The sequence below is a fragment of the Aphis gossypii genome, chromosome X, assembly GCF_020184175.1.
Source record: "Aphis gossypii isolate Hap1 chromosome X, ASM2018417v2, whole genome shotgun sequence".
NCBI lineage: Eukaryota > Metazoa > Arthropoda > Insecta > Hemiptera > Aphididae > Aphis > Aphis gossypii.
In genome coordinates, this window is record NC_065533.1 from 10,166,176 (window position 1) to 10,189,259 (window position 23,084).

The 23,084-nt window shown below is 26.6% G+C and overlaps 1 protein-coding gene across 2 annotated transcripts in view; it reads left to right on the plus strand.

Moving 5' to 3' along the window:
• The window catches only part of LOC114133003 (tyrosine-protein kinase transmembrane receptor Ror-like), a 44,316-nt gene that overhangs the window by 9,593 nt on the left and 11,639 nt on the right, over positions 1-23,084 (plus strand). The gene's annotated exons all lie outside the window — the stretch shown is intronic.

Here is a 23,084-nt window from a genome sequence, read left to right on the forward strand (position 1 = left end):
TAATAAATATAATAATACATCCATAGCTATACAATTACTATGTCTATGATAAACTAATAAATAAATATAACAGAATTATTTTTATAGAATACTTATTACTTACGTATATTATATTATATCTTACTTATTAGTACTGTTCATTTTAACTTATCACAATAAATATAATATTTTACAGTATATACAACGAAATTTTAATATTTTTATCTGCTGGATGTGTAAAGGTGTACACAAACATAAGTACGATAAGCACGTTCGATATTGAAAATTATAACAAAATGAAATCAATGTAAACACGCGACTAATACACGAGTGACACTAACTACGTGCACCTATAGGCTATAATATCATCTATTCCATAATAAACAAGCAAACTTTTTTTTCTACCTTGACATACATACGGCAATATAGTACGGATACATTATTTGTTGGTTATAAAACGCAAACAAAAACTGCAGTAAAATGTAGAAATTCCGGAAATGGAACGTGCTCAATCTAAAATAAGTTGAATATTTGAGTATAATATTAATTTCCATACATAATATTATATTATACTATATGTGTATAACACAGGCAGAAAATCGTTTTCCATTCGAGGCTAAAACGTATCAGATCGGTTTATTAAGTTAATAATGCTATTAATTTGATAGACAGTAAAATAGATTTTCCAAAAATGTACCGATAAGTTGTGATTGCACTACAGATCAGCAGTAGATCTAGAGTTTGTCGATGTAGCCCCTCTCATTTAAATCTTGTTGATCTCAGTGTCAAATGTTTTGAAAACTCATCAGATGTGGTATGGGTTTTTAATTTTTTTTTAATAAATGTGATCATTTATTATATTTCCTCATACTTTTTATTTTTACAATTTTTACTAGTTTTTCAACAACTATAATGAAAACCTAGCACTTGGTGAATGCAGTTCCCGATGATAAAATGTTCTTGGACCTTTTTTTACTTCCCAAAAATTTTTCTTTATAGCTTGGAACGTAAAGAAATGTCACAAATGTTATAATTCAATTACTATTATATAGGGGATGCGCATTTTAAAGATATAATAGCTAAAAGATAATAAGGTAATTAAAGACTAAGGTCAATAACTATACTGAAGTTAAAAGTATTACTAAAATAAGTATGATGCTTTATAAATATTATTGCAGAAATTGAAAATCGTATTTTTCGGGGGAAGGCGGTTACCCCTTCAAATCCTCTTCTTTTGTAAATACTAAATATAGTTACGATACTGGAGTGCATACTAAATAGTAGATAGGTACCCAAATAAAAGCTTATTTTACTTGCAGTAAAGTTATGCATAAATAACATAGGCAAAATGTATACATTTATCGAGATTATATCTCCGAATATAATATCATGTATGTGATTTTTTGTTTTGTATAAATAACGAAAAATAAGTCCAATATTGAATGTTTTAGGTAAAAGTTTGAATGAAAAATAAAAGTTGCTGCTATTTATATTCATATATTATTGGGTCGCTGTTCGAGGGTCCTTCGCGTAACAATATTTGTTTAACTCGCTACAGCGTGGCTTGAAAATCAATCACACAAATAATTATATTTGAACATCGTATTGGTAATAAAAATGATTCATAAATAATTGTAGGTAAATAGGAAATTGTTATTTACACATCTGTAGTCATACCTACGGTCAGCTGCGCATTCAATATAAACGATACTAATACGCATTACGAGTAAACATGGTATTTCGATGAGCAACGTAGTATTGTTATTATTTTATTATTATGAACTTTAATATTGTCCAACGTTTAAATGTTCCGGTCAATACGTTTATATATTATACTACAAACAGTTATATTATATTAACAATAATGAACGTATATAAAAATATTTATACTATTTCAAGCGAAAATCGTAACAACCGACCGTGTCGGGAAGTTTTATAACAATAAAATATAAGCTAATCGCACAACGGGAATTTTACTCCCTTTACCTTATAGCTAGTACCTATTATACTTTCGTGTAAATATATTGCAATACAATTTTTTGGTACCGAAAGTATAATACGTATTATTTATGAATAACCATTATATTTATTTTAATAAACTAAACATGACGAAAATACTAGTGTGTTAAATTTTACGGATAATATATTGTGTGTTCGCACAAAATGTTAATGAAATCGAATGAATATGTAAGTATACATATTTTATGCAATGTGGAAATTAAGAAAATATAAATAACAAAAGTACAATAATATACGTTGCAGCAATAACCAGGGGTAACGGTCAATAATGCATTTTCGTGATAAAATATTTTATATGTAATACTATAACAATAATAATAGCTTCGTCTGTGAATTGTTGTTGTACGTAGGTAATACGTATCGTATATTATTATACTCGTATGTGTTACTTAATAATAATATAATACATAGGAAAAAAGAACTTTGTAGATAATAGAAAAAACGAAACGATTTACTTTTCCCATTAAAATGGTTCTTTGATAATGTGCACTTTTTTCTTCTCTTCCTTTCTTTTCTATACATATATATATATATATACTCGTACGGTAAGAATCCCGTAGATGACGACCCTGTAAAAGTTTAGTTTCTTACCGTTATCATCATATATATATATATTAATAATACACAGCACGGAAACGGGTGACATGACATAAATACTTTGAAGTGAACAAGTTGAGACGTCGAGACAATTTTCGAATTGCTCTTCAGTAATGTACGGGGGAACCATATTACAAAAAGCCAATGTCCGCGATACGCTGTACACTTCCCGGTAGTCGAAGAATTAGATTTTTACGGAAATAGTTGACAACGTAGTTTTGAAAATCCTGTATTCCTACGGTTATATTTTTATAACGTTGTAAACGTATTGTGTTATATAATTTTTGAAAACGTCTTTTGTCTGCATTATATTATTATTAATACAGCAGCATCAGTGACTTAATAAAACAGTCAATTTTTTAAAATTTGGTTAGACAAAAAAAAAATCCATTTGCATAATTATTATTAATAATGTTACACTTCTACCCAACTCGCACCCAGTCACAGTTATATTCTAACCGTATTTTTAAAAATTAATTTATACCTTTTTGATTTAAAAAGTTTTTTTTTTGTTATTCTTTTTCTATATTCTATTATAACTGTTATATTTTCCCGACTATTATTCATTATTTACGGTGACTAGGATAAGTTCAATAGATTATTATTGGAAAGTTTATTATTCGAAAAATGTACTGGTACTCAAACAAATAATATATGAATCGATAGATTGTTTGTTTTTACATATTTAAATTCAAAAGAAGAAATAATATTTATTCTTTATATAGGTGATTACAATTTTATCGTCTGGCTGTTATTTTGAAATTGCCTATTCGACAGGAAAAAGCTGATATATTATCGATAATTATATAATACACGAGCAATTATCTAGTATAATATATATGTAATATTAAACTTAGTACTTAATTAGTAATTATTAATTCGTAAATTATCAACTAATTTAAACTAAACATCTTTTCAGAGATGTTCAATGTTATACAATGTACAATATTTGAACTTAAAGTTCAAGTTAATATAAAAAAATCAATTAATAAACTTGATTTCATAAAAAAAAAATTATTATAATTATTTTTTTTTTTTCAAATTAAAAGACATTTTTTTGAATAAATTAATTTTATTCTAGCACATAATATAATACAGTTACATTGCGTATGTTACATGAAATCTGATATTTTAGTGTTTCACCTTTGGCGTAGTTGAAATTCGAGTAGACACCCAAAAGCACATTTTATTATTATTTTTATGACGATCTGTAAGTATATCATAAAGCCTAGGATACAGAAATATTTTCCAATGATATAATGAAGTCTTCGGTACTCAAAGTTCGAGTATAGAGACGAGAATAACCGAGATATTATATGCATATAGTGACATCGAGAAATGTAGTGTCGAGAAATCGTTTGGAGGGGAGGGTAGAGTAAGTATTAGTCTCATAAGTATAATAATAATCTGTTTGCGGGGCACGAGGTGATAGTCGGAAAGTCTCAGCGGAGAGATTGCTTGTGCCACTGTGTTGTGTGATGCATTTCAAATGCTTTCCATTTATACATTTTTTTTTATAAAAAAGCGCGGTCAGTATTATAAAAGTTACGTACGGCGCACAGGTAGCATTTGTCAAACATTTAAATGGAGGCATTCATCTACCATAGTTTATAAGCTCGTATAAATGATAAAGGATTTTATCTCCATCACACCCTCACAACAATTTCCTTGCAATAAAATTACTATCTTTTAAACTTACAATTTTCTCAAACAAAAAAAAAACCATAGTCATATATATAACTACAAATATTTAGAATTATATCACATTTTAAATTAACATCATAGATACAAATTATTTATAATTTTATTAAAAGACGTACAATCTATCAAAACATCAGATTTATTATTTTTCATTTTTATATCATTAGTAAATATAATAACTGTAAATTATATTATAAAAAATAAGTTGTAACTTTTTGGTTTGGATATTTTTAAATTGTTATTATTCGTACCTATACATTTCGAATTACGAAAAAATCTGATTTTTAAAGGCTTATAATAAAAATGATCGAAGCTTTACTTAAAACTTTTTTTTTAATTCTAGTAAGAACAAAAATTATGAACCTATTGTATTAAATCGTCAAGGATTTTGCTACAAATACATCATTGTAAAACCAATTCATTCATCGCTCAGATCATAATCTAAAAGAAAACACAATACCGTAATAATATATTGTTCATCCTCGCCAAGCACCGTTTATAATCTAGGATAAGTTCCAATAATACAATACAAGCAATAAGAACGGTATAAAGAAAAATAGCTGTTCAAAGCTGTTTTTCTCAAAAATAGTTTTTGCGTTATCACCGTAAAACAATTTAATAATAAATAATAATATATGTCATATTGTCAGATCTTTAATAACAAACAGAGAATATTGTGAAATATTATTCCCAGCATAAGCCTGCTTGCGGTTGCGACAGGATATCAAAAACGTGTCACCATAATTTTTAGATTTGTAACTTAATCAGTACTTAAACCAGAAACCCAGGTGTTGAAATAACTTTAATCTTGTACTCGCAATGTTGTTAAACAAAATTGTTTTAGAAGTCGATACGATGATTTTTTTTTTAACATTGCATGGCCAGGGTGCAAGAATTGTTTTTACATAAAATTATATCGCGAATGGGCTGTAAAAAAAGTTTCGACGATACTCATCCTTTCAACTAAACGATTTCAATTCTAAAAGCCAGTAATTAGATGTTTATCTTACAATATGAATAAACGTCTTATATTAAATGTATTATCGGATGTTCATTGCCCTCTACAGATAAACATATATTTAGGTTATGATAAGTAACAAAATAACTAAGCTAAATAAGAAAGATAGCTAAAATAATGTGCGCTTAAGAGGATGTCAGCACAATATTTTTTTTCTCCTCAGACTTACGCATGACATAAATAAAACTATTTTACTTAAAATCGTTTTTTTTTTTTTTATAATTTTTGAGTAATCTTAGAGTATAATCATCTATTACAAAAACTATAAAGGATAATATTTATGAGTGTATGACATATCCTTTTTATATTTTATTATTATTTGATTTCGTATTCAACTCTTAAGAAAAAAAAATGTTGTAAATTTAAATAATGTTTAAATTGTTTTGAGACAATATTTAGACAAATCGATATGTTATACCCTCAAGAATATTATTCTCTATCGTTTTTATAATAAGTGATTTTACTCTAAGATTACTCAAAAACATAAAAAAAAAATGATTCCGCTTAAATGCGTTTTGTCTATGTTGCGTATGGGTCAGAGAGAAAAAACAAACAGTGCGCTTACATTGTCTTAGGCTCACATTATTTAACTTCTTTTATAGCCAGTCCTGTGAATAAAATGCATTTGAATTTTTAGTTTTGATATACTTGATAGAAGAGAATATAAAAGTAAATTCAATCAAAAATTGTTTCAAATACTTAATATTAATAGTGCATGTTTTCGTTGAGTATTTTGATTATGACATACACATTTTTCATGTTTTATAAGTCTACAACGATAATTTATAGAAACATTTTTCTTAGAAAATTAAAGATTTTTAAAGTATATCGATTTTTTTAAGCTTTTTATAGACATTATTAATTTTTCTACTTTTTGTAGTTTTTTCCAATAAAATAATTTTTTTTTTTAATATTTGAAAACACATTTTTTTGTTTTATAACACATCACTCGGAGCCAGCTGAAGCCACGCGACGGCCCCACCTCTCTTGCAGCAGACTAAATATATATACTATATTATACTTGCGCCACACCGCGAATGCTGCAATGCGTGTTTCTATACGGCATAATATGATATAATCATGTGTATAAAATAATACAAATTTACAAGAGCGGCCCAGTTATCCTTAGAAATATATCAGTCATATTATGATTAGGAGTACACGATTTGAATTTCCATACAGTTTTAATTCCAAGATTTTAAATTCTTGATGAAATTAAAGGTAGTAAAAAGTCACAAAAGTATAAAATAAAAATCAATAATAATATACATTTATGGACTATATTATTATTATTAGTCGGTTGTTATATTTAATAAACACGTAAGTGATGAAAAATAGATATAGGTTTACCTATGTTATACCTTATAATATTTGTAATTTAATATTAATTATTTTATCGGTCAATCAATAATTAGTTTTTCGAATGATGGAAAGTTAATTTTGAACCTTTTGAACATTTTAAAAGTTTTATTCGGGTTTGATGTACAATATTTGAATTAGTTTGGCTGTTTACAGTTTAAAATTAACTCGGTTTGACCTGAGAACATAGAGAGTAACTCTATGCCTGAAAATAATTGGATATCATCATTATACTAAGAAGGACGACCAATTAGAAAGAGAGAGGGGTCGATTAAAACGTTTTGATAAAAACAGTCTTGATACGGAGCCCCCCCCCTTCCCACTACTCCAGAGATTTATCATCTTCACGAATAATTTTATTTTTAACGATAATATTCATTTTTTTATATATATATAATATATATGTATAATAACTTAATACGTTTGGGTAGCGTACGACTTACGAGTCGTATAACTAGTAAAAGTTTTATGGCGACGAACTACGTTTCTGCGTACAGCAATAATATAGGAGGATCGATTACTATTACTGATAATATATTATTATATATTGTAATGCATCACAATAATAATATACGCGGAACGCGATCGCTTACGGCCGTCGTGCGTTACGCGGTCTATCGCAATAAGTGGAAAAAAAAAAAAAACCGTTGTCGGGATAAAAATTCTTATCAGCTCGGGCGGCTTGGACACTCGGCCGTCGTAGTCTAATAACGTGTAATATAATATTATTATGATAATATATAGTGTTGTATGTATAGGTATAATGTTGAAAACGAATCGTCACGGTCCAAAAGAGCACAGCCACAGAGCAGTATTATAGCTACAATATATCAATATATTATGTGTGGCTACCGTATAATATTATAATATAATATTGTTATCTAATAATGTGCCTATCGATTAACTAATATGTTATAATATGCTATACGACGCGTGTGGCTGGCCTCCGTGTGCGTAATAATCTGTTAGAGATCACACACCGTTTTTTGATAAAGGCGAATGAACCGAAAAAAACACGTTTACAAGTCGGCCGTACAGCTGCCTCGGTATACCTACCTATATAGTATGTACACTAGTGTGATACAGAACAATAAAGGTCCCGGCCGATAAAAAGTCGTTATCTGTTTGTAGGGCAAATGTGGGCGCGCAGAGAGCACATTTCAGTATCTGAGTTTGGTGATTTCAAACACTACACGACTACCACGTTGAATACTAATATAACACGATTATAACGTATTATTTTACCGATGTGTATATATGTATATTTAAAAATGTGTGTGCTAGTGTAACTCGGTTTCTTACACGAATAAATACTGTGGGTTTTATAATGAGAAAAATTCAAATGAGAGGCTTAGGAGGGTATCATTTATATAAATATTCTACTATACTATAACAAGATCAATTCTATAAATATAACGATTTACACTACTAGAGTAGGTGTAAAAATAAAAAAAAATAAATATAATATTAAAGACAATTTTGTGATGGCAATTTAAGTTTACTGAATTTCGAACAAATGCATTTATTCTAAAGAAGCCAAATTATTATCATCATTTTTAAATATTTAAAAAAAAGGTGAGTCGAATAAAAGTTTCGGCATTTTGTTTGTTTTTTTTTTTTTTTTTTACGATAATTATGTGACGTATATTATGTAGTGTCAATACCCATATTGTTTTTGAATTTACGAATACAATTACAAATTCTTTAAATCACAGTATGAAATATATATTTAATACATACAATTGTGTGTAAGAATAAGAATACATTGCATAATAATTAAAAAAAAAAAAAAAACTTGGTGTAAGATTTAAAAATGTAAAATAGGTTACACTTAATAATAAATGTACATATATTATTTATTATTATTCTATTATATAATATGATAATTATAATAAAATAAATACTATAAATTATTTCTCCTATTTTTCATAACCTTGATTTGTCAATTATATTGTCAATATTAATTATCAATACTAGATGTTATAGTAAAGTTATGGTTTAGTAAATATTAATAACAAATCATTTAGTCGGTCTTGGTGCGTTATATGCCTCAATTTACTTTTGGCTATGGTTAATTTCAAAAATTCTCGTTTGCAAGTACAACTCGTAACTGCAGGTATGACACTATGAATAATGTTAGAGCGGTCCATAGTTAATCCATAAAAATTAATTTAATAATAATGCTCACCGATTATATGGTCTTTGTTAATCGAGTCGGTGAGGGGTACCTACAAATATTTTTAATTAATCATACTATCACGATAAATAAAATATCCATGATATCCACGAATACATTATATACATTCTATACATTTTGCATTATAAATAAATACGATGTAGTACAGTCGAGTCTGGGCTTGACCTTATCGCCCGCTGGGTGTATTACTGCACGAACGAGACCGGATGTTAACGAGTTTAAAAGTTAAAAGTTGAGTTACGGGTTCCGTTTTTCAGAATAACACTGTTTTCAACAATTTCTATACCATACTGTGCAACAATATTAGCTATAACTTAATAGCGAACAAATTACGTTAATAACAACTATAACCTACTATGATGTGACATGAACTTTTCGAGTAATTTTTAATATAATGTTGCTCCTGAAGTCGCTCGGGAACTAGCTGTTTATATTTTATTATAATATACTAGAATTTTTTTTGATCATTAACTCTGAGGTCATTTTTTTTATATAAGATATTAATTTTTCGAAATTTGAAAATTGTCTAAAAATGTGATTTTATGATATTTAGTATTAGGTATTGTATACAAATATAAAAGTATAAATTTTAAAACATGGTCAAAAAACTTTAAATCAATTAAGTTTTAATTTATCAATATCGTGAAAAATATTTTTTTTTTTTGTTTAAAGTTTGCTTTAATTTGACTTACTAATGCAAATATATTATAACAATAATACAAATAGACAAGAATTTAGTGATATAAAAGATTGTTTGTTTTCGGGCAGCCACCGACTTGGTTGCTCAGTTAGCAATTTAGCATTTAATAATGTAATAAAACATTTTTCCGACAGTTTTATCTGTCTAACATGGCAATATTTATGTCCACTAATATTACATAATGCTGTTCTTTTTAATATTTTATGCCATAAATTTAAAGTCCATTATAATAACATTTTTTGAAATAATATCATTTAAAAAACTGAGAACTTTTTCCTTGTTTAAAAACTAAGCGTTATAGAAATGAATTTCATTTCATTTCATGGCATTTTATTCTTTAGATTCGTATTTATTTGTTGCTGCAGCCTTGCAGGCATGTTCTTATTAACTTTGAGTTTTATTTCTCAGCCAAATAACGTCTATAAATAATTACAAAGTTATATTTTCGGATTTTCTGCCAAACAAAAAAATATAAAAAATTGAGCAGATTAGGTGTTTATATCTAATTGATTAATGTATGTGTATTAATATTTTAACATGAGTTATTATTATATTGAATCATTATACTATTGTAATCGGACTGCAGTTATTATTTATACCATTTTTTGTGGATGATTTTTAAAATATATCATCGGATAAAAGTATAATAGTAAAGTAAAAATAATAAAATATCATAAAAAACCGTATAATTACTGAAGACTTTGGAAGAATATTTTTGTAACATCACTATCAAAATGATACATTTAGAAATAGTAAAATAACGTAATAAACCAAAAATATTATTTTACTTTCTATTACTATACTCGTTTAACAAAGGAAATTTATATTTAATTTCAAACATTTTACTGCAGCATTTTTAATGTAAAAATTGGGGTTAAAAGTACGTAACCAAATCACCCAATACCTATTACTGCGTATGACTGCATAAAAAAATATAAATTATTTATTTCTGGTTTTAGCATGAGAGCGATATTTTGGTGGTTTTGAAAAAAAGTTACGTACCTAGCTCTTTATGAGTGTTAATTGGGTCGATTTCTACGCCTCGAAATGTGACAACTGACAATTCACTTGGACGCGTACGATTATAATTGTACATGATATTAATTTTTGTTTTAACGCAATATTGTAAAATAATAAATTAGTTGATGTTTATTGTCGTATTTATTTCCAATATTCTAAACTAAAAATGTCATCTACAATCAACATAATAAGTAGTGTTTTGAATTTCGGGTTGTTATATAAGTATATATATATATATATATAGGTTATATATAGTTTGTAACATTAAACAAGTAATCGATTTGCTAGAATTTTACCAGGACAAACCGCTTTTATTTTAAATCGGGATACCGCTTACAGTAGGACCGATACGGCGGATCTTTGGCCGTTTATTTGCCACGGCAGTAGTAGTATAGGTAGTAGTTCTTAAAATGTAATATCGTACCATATTATTATCATTTTCAGTTGAGGAAATTTGCTTTTAGTTATATTGCACATGAAACGATTTCTGTCTGCAAAGCCATTTGTCGGAGTACACACGTACGATTCATAGTAAGAAAATATACGTCATAAAATAAATATTGAATATATAGGTACCTATATAGTGAAAAACCGTCTTGACGAATTTCGTCTTTATTTTGGATTATCGCTTTCGAGTTTCAACGTCCCATACTGCAATCCTATATTATTATTACAGTGGTCGCGACGAGGGCGCGCATAGACGGCGAAACGAATTCGATTAAAAACGGGGCCGGGTAATGAATAATAATCATCATCTTTGTGCGATACGATTCTACCACGTGTTTGCGTGCGTGATCTGTAGGAATGGGTGGAGTCCAAGGTTCGACGAGCGGCCGACGATCTCGAGGCGTTAATAATCCGAAACAAGTGTCTGGGGCTAAGGGTAAATACCTACGAAACAGATTAAATAAATGAACATAATATACAAAATTACAAAAACACAAACACACACACATATACGCACACGCTTGAAGTGAGCGCCCGCGTTGTTTTTAACGTTGAACGTTATTTCTTAATATTATATTAATATACTTTTGACTGTCTTCGGTTTTTGTGTGCTAGTAATATGTTTTTGCGGGTTATTATTATCGTTACAACCATATTATGATACTTTTATGTTCTAATAATGATGTAATTATTACGCGTATTAAGCGCTTCTTCGTCCGTCGGGCGATTACCATCGGAAAATGATCACTTGTAGTATATAATATATTAGGTATATACGTATTTAATTTGGACATCGACGTCGTTATAAATGACGGGAAAAAAAGATAAAAACAATAAATGTAAAAAAAAGAAAAGAAATAAAAGTCCATCTGGGGCTAGTGGGCACTGTAACGGATGTGTGAAAACATGAACATTATCCTGCATTTTAAATGCAAATCTAGATATATGTGGGTAGCTGAATAAGTAGGTATTTAATTATATAATATTTAAAATGTCTACAAATATTTTGATTTATTAGGTAGATAAAACACTATCTATATAATATTTAGGCTGTACTTTTAAAATCAAAATCCTTTTTGTGAGATATTCGGCCATTTTAGTAGTATTTTTCTGGGTGTACAATTTCCAAGAAAATTTGTAATTACTTATGTGGTATTGAATTTCTTTAGAATTCTCACATCACATTGACATAATATTATACGTATACAGTTATACATCTAACGTTTAGATCTGAATACAAAATATGTTACGATGGATATTCGAAATTAATTGCGACAACTGTGGAAAACGTATTGAGCTCTGTGCGGCTCTTATCACATCAAATATAATATTTATTCAGCATTGTAGTCGTGACTTACTGGTTTACAATGTTTACATAGTGACACGGCCTTGTTAATTGTAGTCGCACGCTACTATACAAATTAAAAGACCATCGGTATGTTTTCTACAGAATGTATTGCGACCGTCAACTTAAACATCCGTTTGAAGATTAATAATATTAAAATTAGTTATCGCCACTGTCCATTGAAACTATTCACATTTAGACGCTTGATTTACTATGACATACCGTTGATAATACATATTGTCTACCGGCTGCTGTGTACACTGTACAATCAATGCTAATATTTGTTTCGGGTGTTTCGACACAGACGCCATCGCTCTATTTACTATTAAAGTTAAATATTATTTTAATTTAATAATACTTGGCACAATATATTACGATAACAAAATATTATACATCTTAATTTTTTATCACTCTATGAATTTCCAAAAGTACTAATACCACCCTACACATAAATTTAATCGTTCGGTTTTTAGACTAGATATTATTGCACATAGTGATTTACCAAACATGTTTACTGTTTAGTACTCACGCAGTTAATTATAATTTGATAGTGTACTTATCATGCAGATACTTACATTCCATTTAAAATTTTGTAGTTTTTTAGTTATAACTTTTTGGTACTAGAAAAATTCTTTCATTATCTCATTTTACGCAAATTATTTTGAACCTTATAAAAAATAATATTATCATCAAAAAATGTTCTATTTCTTTTTAATATCAAAAAATTCATAACGTAAATAAAAAATAGGTAATCAAATTATTGTATTCCCAGAATTCTGTTTTTCAAACTTTTTAGGCCACCTTAAATATTTTTATTACTTCGGTATGGCTTTGATTAAATACTTAAATCTTGTTGAGTCATTTGTGTTTGTATTAACAAAGTTATGTAATGTCATCAACATTTTTATTTTTAACGCGTTTTGAACAAATTATTCGCAAGTAGCAATAATTTAAATTTAAGGATAAAACCTTGAATTATAAGAATTTTGAAGTAAGTTTTCAGCTAACACTGTGAATCTTTTAAATTATATTTATTGCAAATATTCAACATAACTTTAATCTTTGTAATATTTTTTAAAGTAATAGTATTGTCGAAATAAATATAAGAGATGATTCGTTTATATTTAAAAAATATTATTTCTTTAAAAATTAACAATAATAATAAATAATTTATTGAAATTAGGTAACTCGATGGTTGAAATTCGTTATAATTGAATTCAGTAATTTAAATAAAATATTTGACTTTACACTTGTTTTTTAAATAACTGTACTCAGTTAAGTTTATTTAAACTTCGAATAATATAATTATGAATATACATAAGTTTAAATATATTTTCTCGATGTATATAAATGTTATACATTTACCTTGTTTTTTTTTTCTTTTACTTTATTTACTTTCGTTAATAAACTCTATCGGAGTGAATATAATATTCAGTGCAAATTATTATTTAAAATACTGAATTATAAATAAAAATAATTAACTATTACATTTTTCAAACAAAAATGTAAAGGTACATAATATAATTATTACTAATTTTATATTGATAGTTATATTACATCACATAAATTTATAATATTGTATTTTACTAAATGAACAACCTAAGTTTTATGTTTTTTAATTAGTGTTAATAAATAGTTAATTTAATGTGATAATTTAACATTTGAAAAGTAAACCGTAAGTATACCGTAAAATATCGAATTTAATTTTGTAAATATAGGTTTTTCATATAGCTTATAAAGATATAATATTATTATACATGATTTTATTTATGAAACATTTATTTTAATATTGATTTTTTTTTTATACTCTTTTCAATTTAATATGCATATGATATGATAGCAGTACAAAGTGTAAGAGATTTATTTTGTAATAGCTAATTTCAATTCAAAATAACGGAGAAGTTTTTGATTTATACAATTAGTTAAATTATAGTATAAAAACAGTAAAACCCTTAACTCGAATAAGGACACAACTAAAGAAAATAGTGTGTTTGGTTAATAGCCTTCTATAACGTCTTATTCTAATGTCAGATTTTTCAAATAGGTTATTTTTCTAAATATGTCTATAAATTATAATATGCCATAATAGTATTAAATTAGAATAATGTGTAATAAACTGCAAATCCTAAAAAAACTATGATATCACACTATATTTCTTTTCTTTGTTAGTAGTTAGTAAACGAAAGCTTTTAAATGTTTACCTATACATATTAGGTTATGAGTTACCTAATTAGTAGGTATATGAATTATTTATAAATATTTAATTTTTCAAACAAAGAGTATGTAATTTACCACTTTCACAGTTGAAAGGATAAAGTAGCCGGTTTATATGCGTAATTCCATTACATTAATAACATTTGATTATTAAAATTATTATATATATATTTATAAAATTTACAGGTATGTCATTTTAAACAATTAATATAAAAATCTAATATAGCTTTATTCGATAACGAAAATACTATGTATTACTGTAGTGCTATAACTTATATATAACTTCTATTACTTATAAGTAATAGAGAAAAATTAATTTAAAATAAAATATATTTGATATAAAGTGAAAAATGTGTTGCATTTAATAACAGGTGATTTAAAATATACAATCATTTAAATTGCCACATTGTACACGTTTTTTATCTGTCATCGACAATTGAAGTTATCGAGTTTTCTAAATATATAATATTATGGCAAGACGATTGAGCAAGAAACATTTCAAATGTAAAATGATCTGATTTAAAATGTTAATTTATTTATTGAATTTCATATGGAGTGTTTGAGCTCTCGAATCAATCAAATTCATTAAATATTTGATAATTTAGTAAAAAAAGTAGCAACGAAAAAATGAAAATAAAACGCCTATACAGTAAACGTAGTTTATAATTAAAGTATGTATGTGGAGGTAGGTATATTTGACAGTTTCGAAAAGCCTTTGATAACGCGTTTGCTGTTTATTCGATAAAGTATTTAATTTAATTTGGCTATATATATCAGAAACCCAACACGATACATAATTGAAAAACCTGAAAGCATACTTATATGTAGGGTCGATGAAGAGATTTAATTAAAATTCGTCGATAAATTAAAAAAAAAATAGTTTAATACTAAAAAAAATTAATCGCTTTTTAATTGAAAATCAACTTCGATATTGCGCTTTTATTATTATTGTTATTATTATACAATAAACATTAATAAAATACTACATATTTATTAGATATCTATATGTATACAATGTATTATTAATGGTCTTATAGTTATCATCATGATTTTTTAATAATAGGTATATTAACTTACGATGATTTTTCGATTGATTATTATTTGAGTGTGTAATAAGAGCAAAATTAAAATTTATTGGGTGATTCTTTTAAACAGAAAAAACACGTTATCTGGGCATTTTTGACGTTTTTAAAAATATATTTTTACATTGGCAATAATTTGAAATCATTACAGAATAAAATTTCCAAAAATAGTATTTTTTCTATTTTTATCTTTATGATACTCAAGTTTTTACTTTTGTGAATTGCTACATACATTTTTAGTTATATTTTCTGTATTCCGAATCAGAACCTTTTTAGTAAAAAAAAAAATCGAATTTTTCGAGGCACATATAATACGTAATTTTACTCCACTCATCAAACTTTTAATTCTGATTCTTAACTTGTTAAAATATCGATCTTAATGGATGACAATTGAAAAAAATTACTTTTAAAAATAATATGTAAAGAATTCAAAAAATATTTTTTGTCTTTCAAAAAAGTATTTTCCTTAAAAACATAACGATAGAAAAAAATAAATGTCGTTTTGTAATTAATTAAAAGAAAATATTTTGAAATCTGTTAATACTTTTCGAGGTAATGAGAGTGTTTAATGTTAAAATAATTACTCGGTATATTGTACCATGAATATTAAATACTCTATAATTTTGATAGTTGATATTCGATTATAGTATTTGTTTTACGACTACACCGACGAGAACTGACAAAAAGACGATGATGAGACCGGATTAAAATTTAAAAGCTCATCTCTTATTATGTATACATAATAAATAACATAAAAGTATACCACTCAACTTCTAAGTATTACCGCAGTAAAAGTTACTCCGCAAACCGATACATAGATATTATACATAGATAGGATTGCGATACTGGTAGTCATCAAACATTCTCATTTTCGTGTTTCCTTTAATCTATTATTCAAAATCTGATATTTGAAATTTTTATCATTATTTAATGGTCATGTTTTTAAAAAATTATTATACTATTTTTAAGATTAAAGATAAAAATAGGGCTTTTCCTAACTTTTTTCTATGAATTATTAAGTAGATGATTTCATTATTTTGCAAATGTTGGTTTATCAATAAGACTAATAGTTTTTGATTTATTGTACGTAGGTTAATGATAATATTCCTGCTCTTCTGCACGATAGTAGGATTCAATTTTATCTTAACTGTATGTAGTCGCTATGATGATAAATTCACATTTTATCATTAGTAGTACTAATTATGTTAGTATAACATTATTAATAATACATTAATGCATATTTTATTTTTGTTGCATTATGTATAAAGCCATTATTAAAGTCTATTATCCTTAACATTTTAATAGCGTTTCAATTTTTAATGTCTATTTTTATGTATCGAAAAATCTGATGCTTCTTAAAAAAAAATGATCTAGTTATATCAGGAGCGTCATTTGCGATACGCAGGGTATACATTTGCGTACCTAAAATTTTAAATTGTAATTTTTGGCCCACAAGGCACATGCACACGGCCCGCTTTGCCACATCACAAAAAAATAAAACTAGTAACCACAAATTTTACTGATTTATTCTGTGCATATCTATTGTATTGCTTTATATCGTTAATTGTTTTTATTTAATTTGACTGTCGAAGTTTCAATTTGTATTAAATTTATACATTTATAGCTTTTGCACTGCTTACTGTTTGTACTATGTCATTTTACTTTATTTTGATTGTGTTAATAATTATTATTATACTACTATAATATTAATGATGTCAAATATGTCAAGAAAAAATAAATAGTGGCCTGCTCAACATTTAAGCGTACCAAAAAAAAAAAAAAAAAATTGAAATGATGCCCCTGAGTTACATTTAATTTTATAATATAAAACGATCGAAAGTACGTTTATTATTATTTCAGTTGAAAAAAAATAGTACTAAAAATCGTTTAGCATAAGTAAACCTGTTAATACATATACTAATAATGTTTTTCAAAATTTAATTCCATCGAACAAAAATCATCATATAATTTTTTTTTTCACGCGATTTGGTTTAAAGTTTATCTTATGATAAAAACGGGTTGAGCGCATGGCTTGTGAAATATCCCGTGTATTATGCATCGGGTATAGAATAGATTTTTGGGCTTACTGAGCGTAATGTGTTTGCATTAATTAATATTTGATGGTATCGAATATGCCGTAAATGCCGGGACAGGTAATATATTATATATACACTCAGTCGTCGTTAATGAAAACGGTAAGTTGCGTACGTGTGTACATACAATATACAATAGACAGGTACCTGTAGACTGCGGCTAACTCTATAATGTATAAATCTATTGCATATTATATTATATAGTTTATTTTATATCATATATACCAGTTCGAAATATACGGTAAATAAAAAAAAAATGTGAAAACTTTTAGAATTATAAAGCAGTCCAATTAAAAAAAAAATCTTACTACTCACTTTTTTTTTTGTATTCGTTAAACTTATTTAAGGTTTGTGGAAAACGGTGATCGATTAAATTATTAAAATAAAAAATTATTTCGCCTTGTTGGCGATTTCGTGTACCTACTTCATTTTTGTTTAGTACATACTAAAATTATGGCTGCTGTATAAATATAACTAAACATATTGTTTATTAGCGGCATAACCTATAATATCTACCTATAAAACATAATATTTTGGTATACATAAAACTATAGTACAAAATCAATTATATATTATAGGTAATAGGTATAAGGTTGGGTATTAAAGGATTCGTGTATTTCTGTATTTATCATAGTATTTACTAATCCACTCCTCTGCAGTAATGCAAAAGTTAAAACAAATTTAATGGATAACACACTTGAAAACGTTATATGTATACCTAACCAAAGTTATAACTATTTCAACAGGTATAATATGAACGCATAACTTTATTCGGGCATTATGATATTATTTTATATAATAATGTAAGTACCTATTATAAAATTTATATATTACTTATAATAATTTTATTAATTTTGATTAATAAATACACAACATAAAATTAATAAATTTAAACAATTTAAGTTGATGTTGTCAGTTCTAAGTCTGCAATTGTGGAAATTGAAATGTTACTTATTTTATTTTCATATAATTATTATATATTTTGAAATTAAAATAATTAACTTTAATAAGTATGTTTTAATTATTATAGCATAACTGATGATTTAATGCATTAAATTTACTTTTGACTGGAATAGAGTCTTTTAAGAGATTGAGTGTAAATTTGACATTTTTTTCAAACAACCACATTTGGATTTAATTTTTATTATATTTAATACCTATAGAAAATTTCAATAAATTAACTCTAAATTAATTTCATTTAATTATTAAGAAAATCGAAAACAAATACAAACATGTAAACGATTCCAGGACTAAAGGTAAACCAAAAAATATTATACATTTTCAAAATTAATTGTTGATTTCTAATAATGTTATATTATGTTCCTAAAATCATATTATTCATATTATTTAAAAAGTATAAAATGGAAAAAAATGATTAATATAGTTACGCGGTGTGGAATCATTGCATTTTAATATAATATAGGTATCACGGTATACTTTTTTTATCGACTGTTATTATTGGGGGAGAGAATTAATTGCACTAAAAAATAAAAAAAATATAGATATATAACATATATTATATGATAATATAAAAAAAAAAACAATAAATGTTATTTTAATAAAAAATCATATACTCAAATATAAATATGATATCATAGTGTATATAGTGTAAGTATATAACAGAGTAAACGAATAAAAACAAAAATATATTAATAAATCTAAATTTAATATACAGATGAGAGGCAGCAGTACTTGCTTTTACTGTTTGTATATCAGTATAGTAATATAATCTGTATAGTATATTAAAACCTATATTATAATATAATATGAATAATAAATAGCTTAAAGTTTGATTTAAATTAAATCAACAAATATTGAAAAATATTTTTTTTCGTACAATGGGTATGGAAAATAATTTAAAACTTAATAATAATAATTCACAAATTAGCAACACAAAAGCTATTGGCTTAATGAAATACTGTTGTTGTGACTATAAAAATTGTTATCATTGAATACGGTTAGGTAAACAAAAATAAAAAATTAATATTTTATATTCACTACATATTGATAAACGTATTTCTTTGCTACTATTGTTACAGTCGTTAGACGATCATACGAAACACTTAGTTTAACTATATTTGTAATAGAAAAACCTACTCGAAATAAGTCTATAATAAAATCAAATGATAATTTGAAAAAGTTGCTTGGAACGTAGCTCGTAGGTTACTGTTGAAAATTCCCCGAAAAGACCGGGATCGGAAATTCCCAGAAGTATCAAAAACTTCCAAAATTTGATTTTTTTTTTTTAATTTAGGTATTTTCTTACACATGTATTACTATATTTTAATAATTTTTAAATGTATTATTAAATCTGATTAGGTTGCAGAACAGTTGTTTAAAATTTGAGGAATATTTTAGTAGAAAAAAGGAGTAATTTTGCTTAGAGTAAATACCTAATATGGCTAAATACACTACTGAATTACTTCAGATGAAACTTTTTAAAGTAATTTTAAGATCTTGATAAGAATTAGAAAAAATAGTAATGCGAATGTATTACTTAAAAAATGTTGATCATTCATTGTAATCATTACACTAGACAAAAACATATTCGTATGACATATACTTATTAAATTTATTGTCTCTGTTCGCTCGTTAAAGGCTATAAATATGAACAAAGGTTGTCTAGAAGACCGGAATGTACCTCTAAAATATTCATCAGGATTTCGGTATTTCCAAGTAATATAATTCGTTGTTATAAATTCGTATTGCATCATTTAATTTCATAATTTTTATTACCTTTTTCAGATTTTTGTCAAACTTTTTATTTAATAGTGAAATTTTGAATATTTATAATTGTTTCATGTATTAAAAAAATAAAAAGGACGTATGGTTTTTATATAAATTTAACCATTATTATATTTTACAATAATAAACAATTTTTAGATTAAAAAAAATTTACTACATTTTTATTTAGTAGGTACCTGCAATGTTAATTGTTTGTATTTATAATTTATTATTTTGTATTGATGTAATAAAAAATCAGGGAATTATAATGGAATCTATCGATTTCACCTGTGCAGCTATTGGTAGGTACACATTACGAGTATATTCCAATTCCAATTTATTTATTTTTTGTTCATATTTTTAAGCAAGTGAAATTCACAATTATTTAGCATTATACTTAATAAAATATTTATTTTTCAACAATATTTCTGAATGACCCCCGTGAATTATTCAATTCCCACATGTTCCTGGAAATTATTTACCCCTATCGGTACGATCTTTACTCTATATACTACTGTTGAATCAAAATTCTGGACCGTGTTATTTAACTATAATTTCAACAAAACTTAGGTCATTCAGACTAATCTCTCAAGAGATAGGTATTAAGTAAGTACTATATAGTAAGTCTGCCAGTCTCTACCCACTATCAGTGTATATATAGGTACTTGACTTCTGTTCTAATCTACTTAAGCTCGTACAATGCCAACCCATTTAGTATTATTTTGTAAATATCACATTATTATTCAATATTAGCTGTTGTTCTAGATATAATTTATTTCCAAATGAATTATTTAACATAATATTATGTTATTATTGCATCTTTTCTGTATGTATTTGTGTTGTAATATATAGTTACCACACTGCAAGTAACTATAGCGATATGCTTATTAGAGAATACATTAGTTTTTTAAGTCAATAGTATTTATTAATAATAAATGGATTAGAATTTATTCATAATATACCACTGATAAGTGTAGAAATAATTACAACTGATGAGATTCTTGAAGAACTTTGCGCCTTAAAAAATAAAACGAAAATAATATTGTATTAAATTTAAAAATATATATATTTCTAAATTTACTACTTCTTATTATGTTTATTACTAATAAATTATTAGCATTCATTAAATCTAACCACTATAACAACTACATTTTCCATATCCCACCCCTCAAAAAAATCATAATGTGATCCTATGCGTCGGTAACTGTGATATTATAATAGTGGACAACACATTGCGGGTTTATTTGGTACCTATTAAAATTAAATGCTGCAGTCGCTACATAGTATTGATTCCGTGGATATTTTTCATTATAACAGGCACCTATTAAAAAACACTCAAATATTTACTGTTCTGATACTTCTCCGTCTAAAGGTTATTCTATTTTTATGCGTTATATCAGTATTTGTATCGAATCAATGTTTACCAGTTTGTATATTTATAGTGTTTTCGTTGCCTGGAGTTCGCATAAAACGTAATATAAATTTAATAGAAGTTCATAAAAATATGCTGTACTTTTATAGTTGCGCCCAAATACAATTACGGGAATAAAATGTTCATGGTATATATTTCATTAAATTGATTTACAAAATAGTATATCCTCGTCGTTAAATTCCAAACAAAAATTTACTCGTTCCAATAATATCCGCGTACCGTAATATTATAGGCAACGACATGATATTATTATTTGCAAGGAGAAAAATATGCAGGGTATAAAAATAATGATAGTACGTCTTATACAATAGTGTACGTGCCTACAACGAAACCGTAAAAAATAAATAAAAAAATGTATTCCTCAATCAGCGTTTTATAATAGCTCGTGCCCGGCATTCTAACCGACTACGGCGTTGTTGATCATCTCAACAAAACGGTCAGCAAGTTCAATAGTCCGATGTACCATTTTTTTATCGCACAGTTTTTCGAATGAGCTGTCGTTTATAATAATATTCTAATGCGAAAGTCAAAATCATATCACATTTAAAATACAATCAGCTGCTGTCATCTGATATCAATCTAAACCGTTTAGATCGCATATTTTATATACGCGTATATTATGTTGTGCTTTTTGGAAAAAAAAAATACATACAACTCATAAATCAATCGCTCCTCATCAGCGTTAGACGTTTCTGTGGCGCATCACATAACATAAAATATTTATATAATTGATCGTTCTGGTTCGTGCGTTCGGACGAATATAATATGGCGATAAAACAGTTTTTGAAAAACCGTTGGAAATCTCACTGTACGGGGGCGTAATAATGTTATACGGAATAGGTAAACGCGAGTACAGGAAAATAGCAATAACGATTAACGATGATAAATAAACATGTATATTATATTTTATTATATATAGACGGGCGCCCTTCGCGATTACAATATAATCATCACGAGTTAACCCTCACGTGCACGTTACGCGATTACAAGTAAACAACCGTTTTATGACCACTTTGAAATTACAGCCGGTAATCCGACTCTTGTCTGTCTCTACACAGACAAGTTTTCGGCTTTCGGTAGAAAACGTAAATCCGTTATTTTAATACGTCGGCGTTCTCTCTGTGTACGGTCGCGTTCCTTTGATGTCTTTTAGGTAC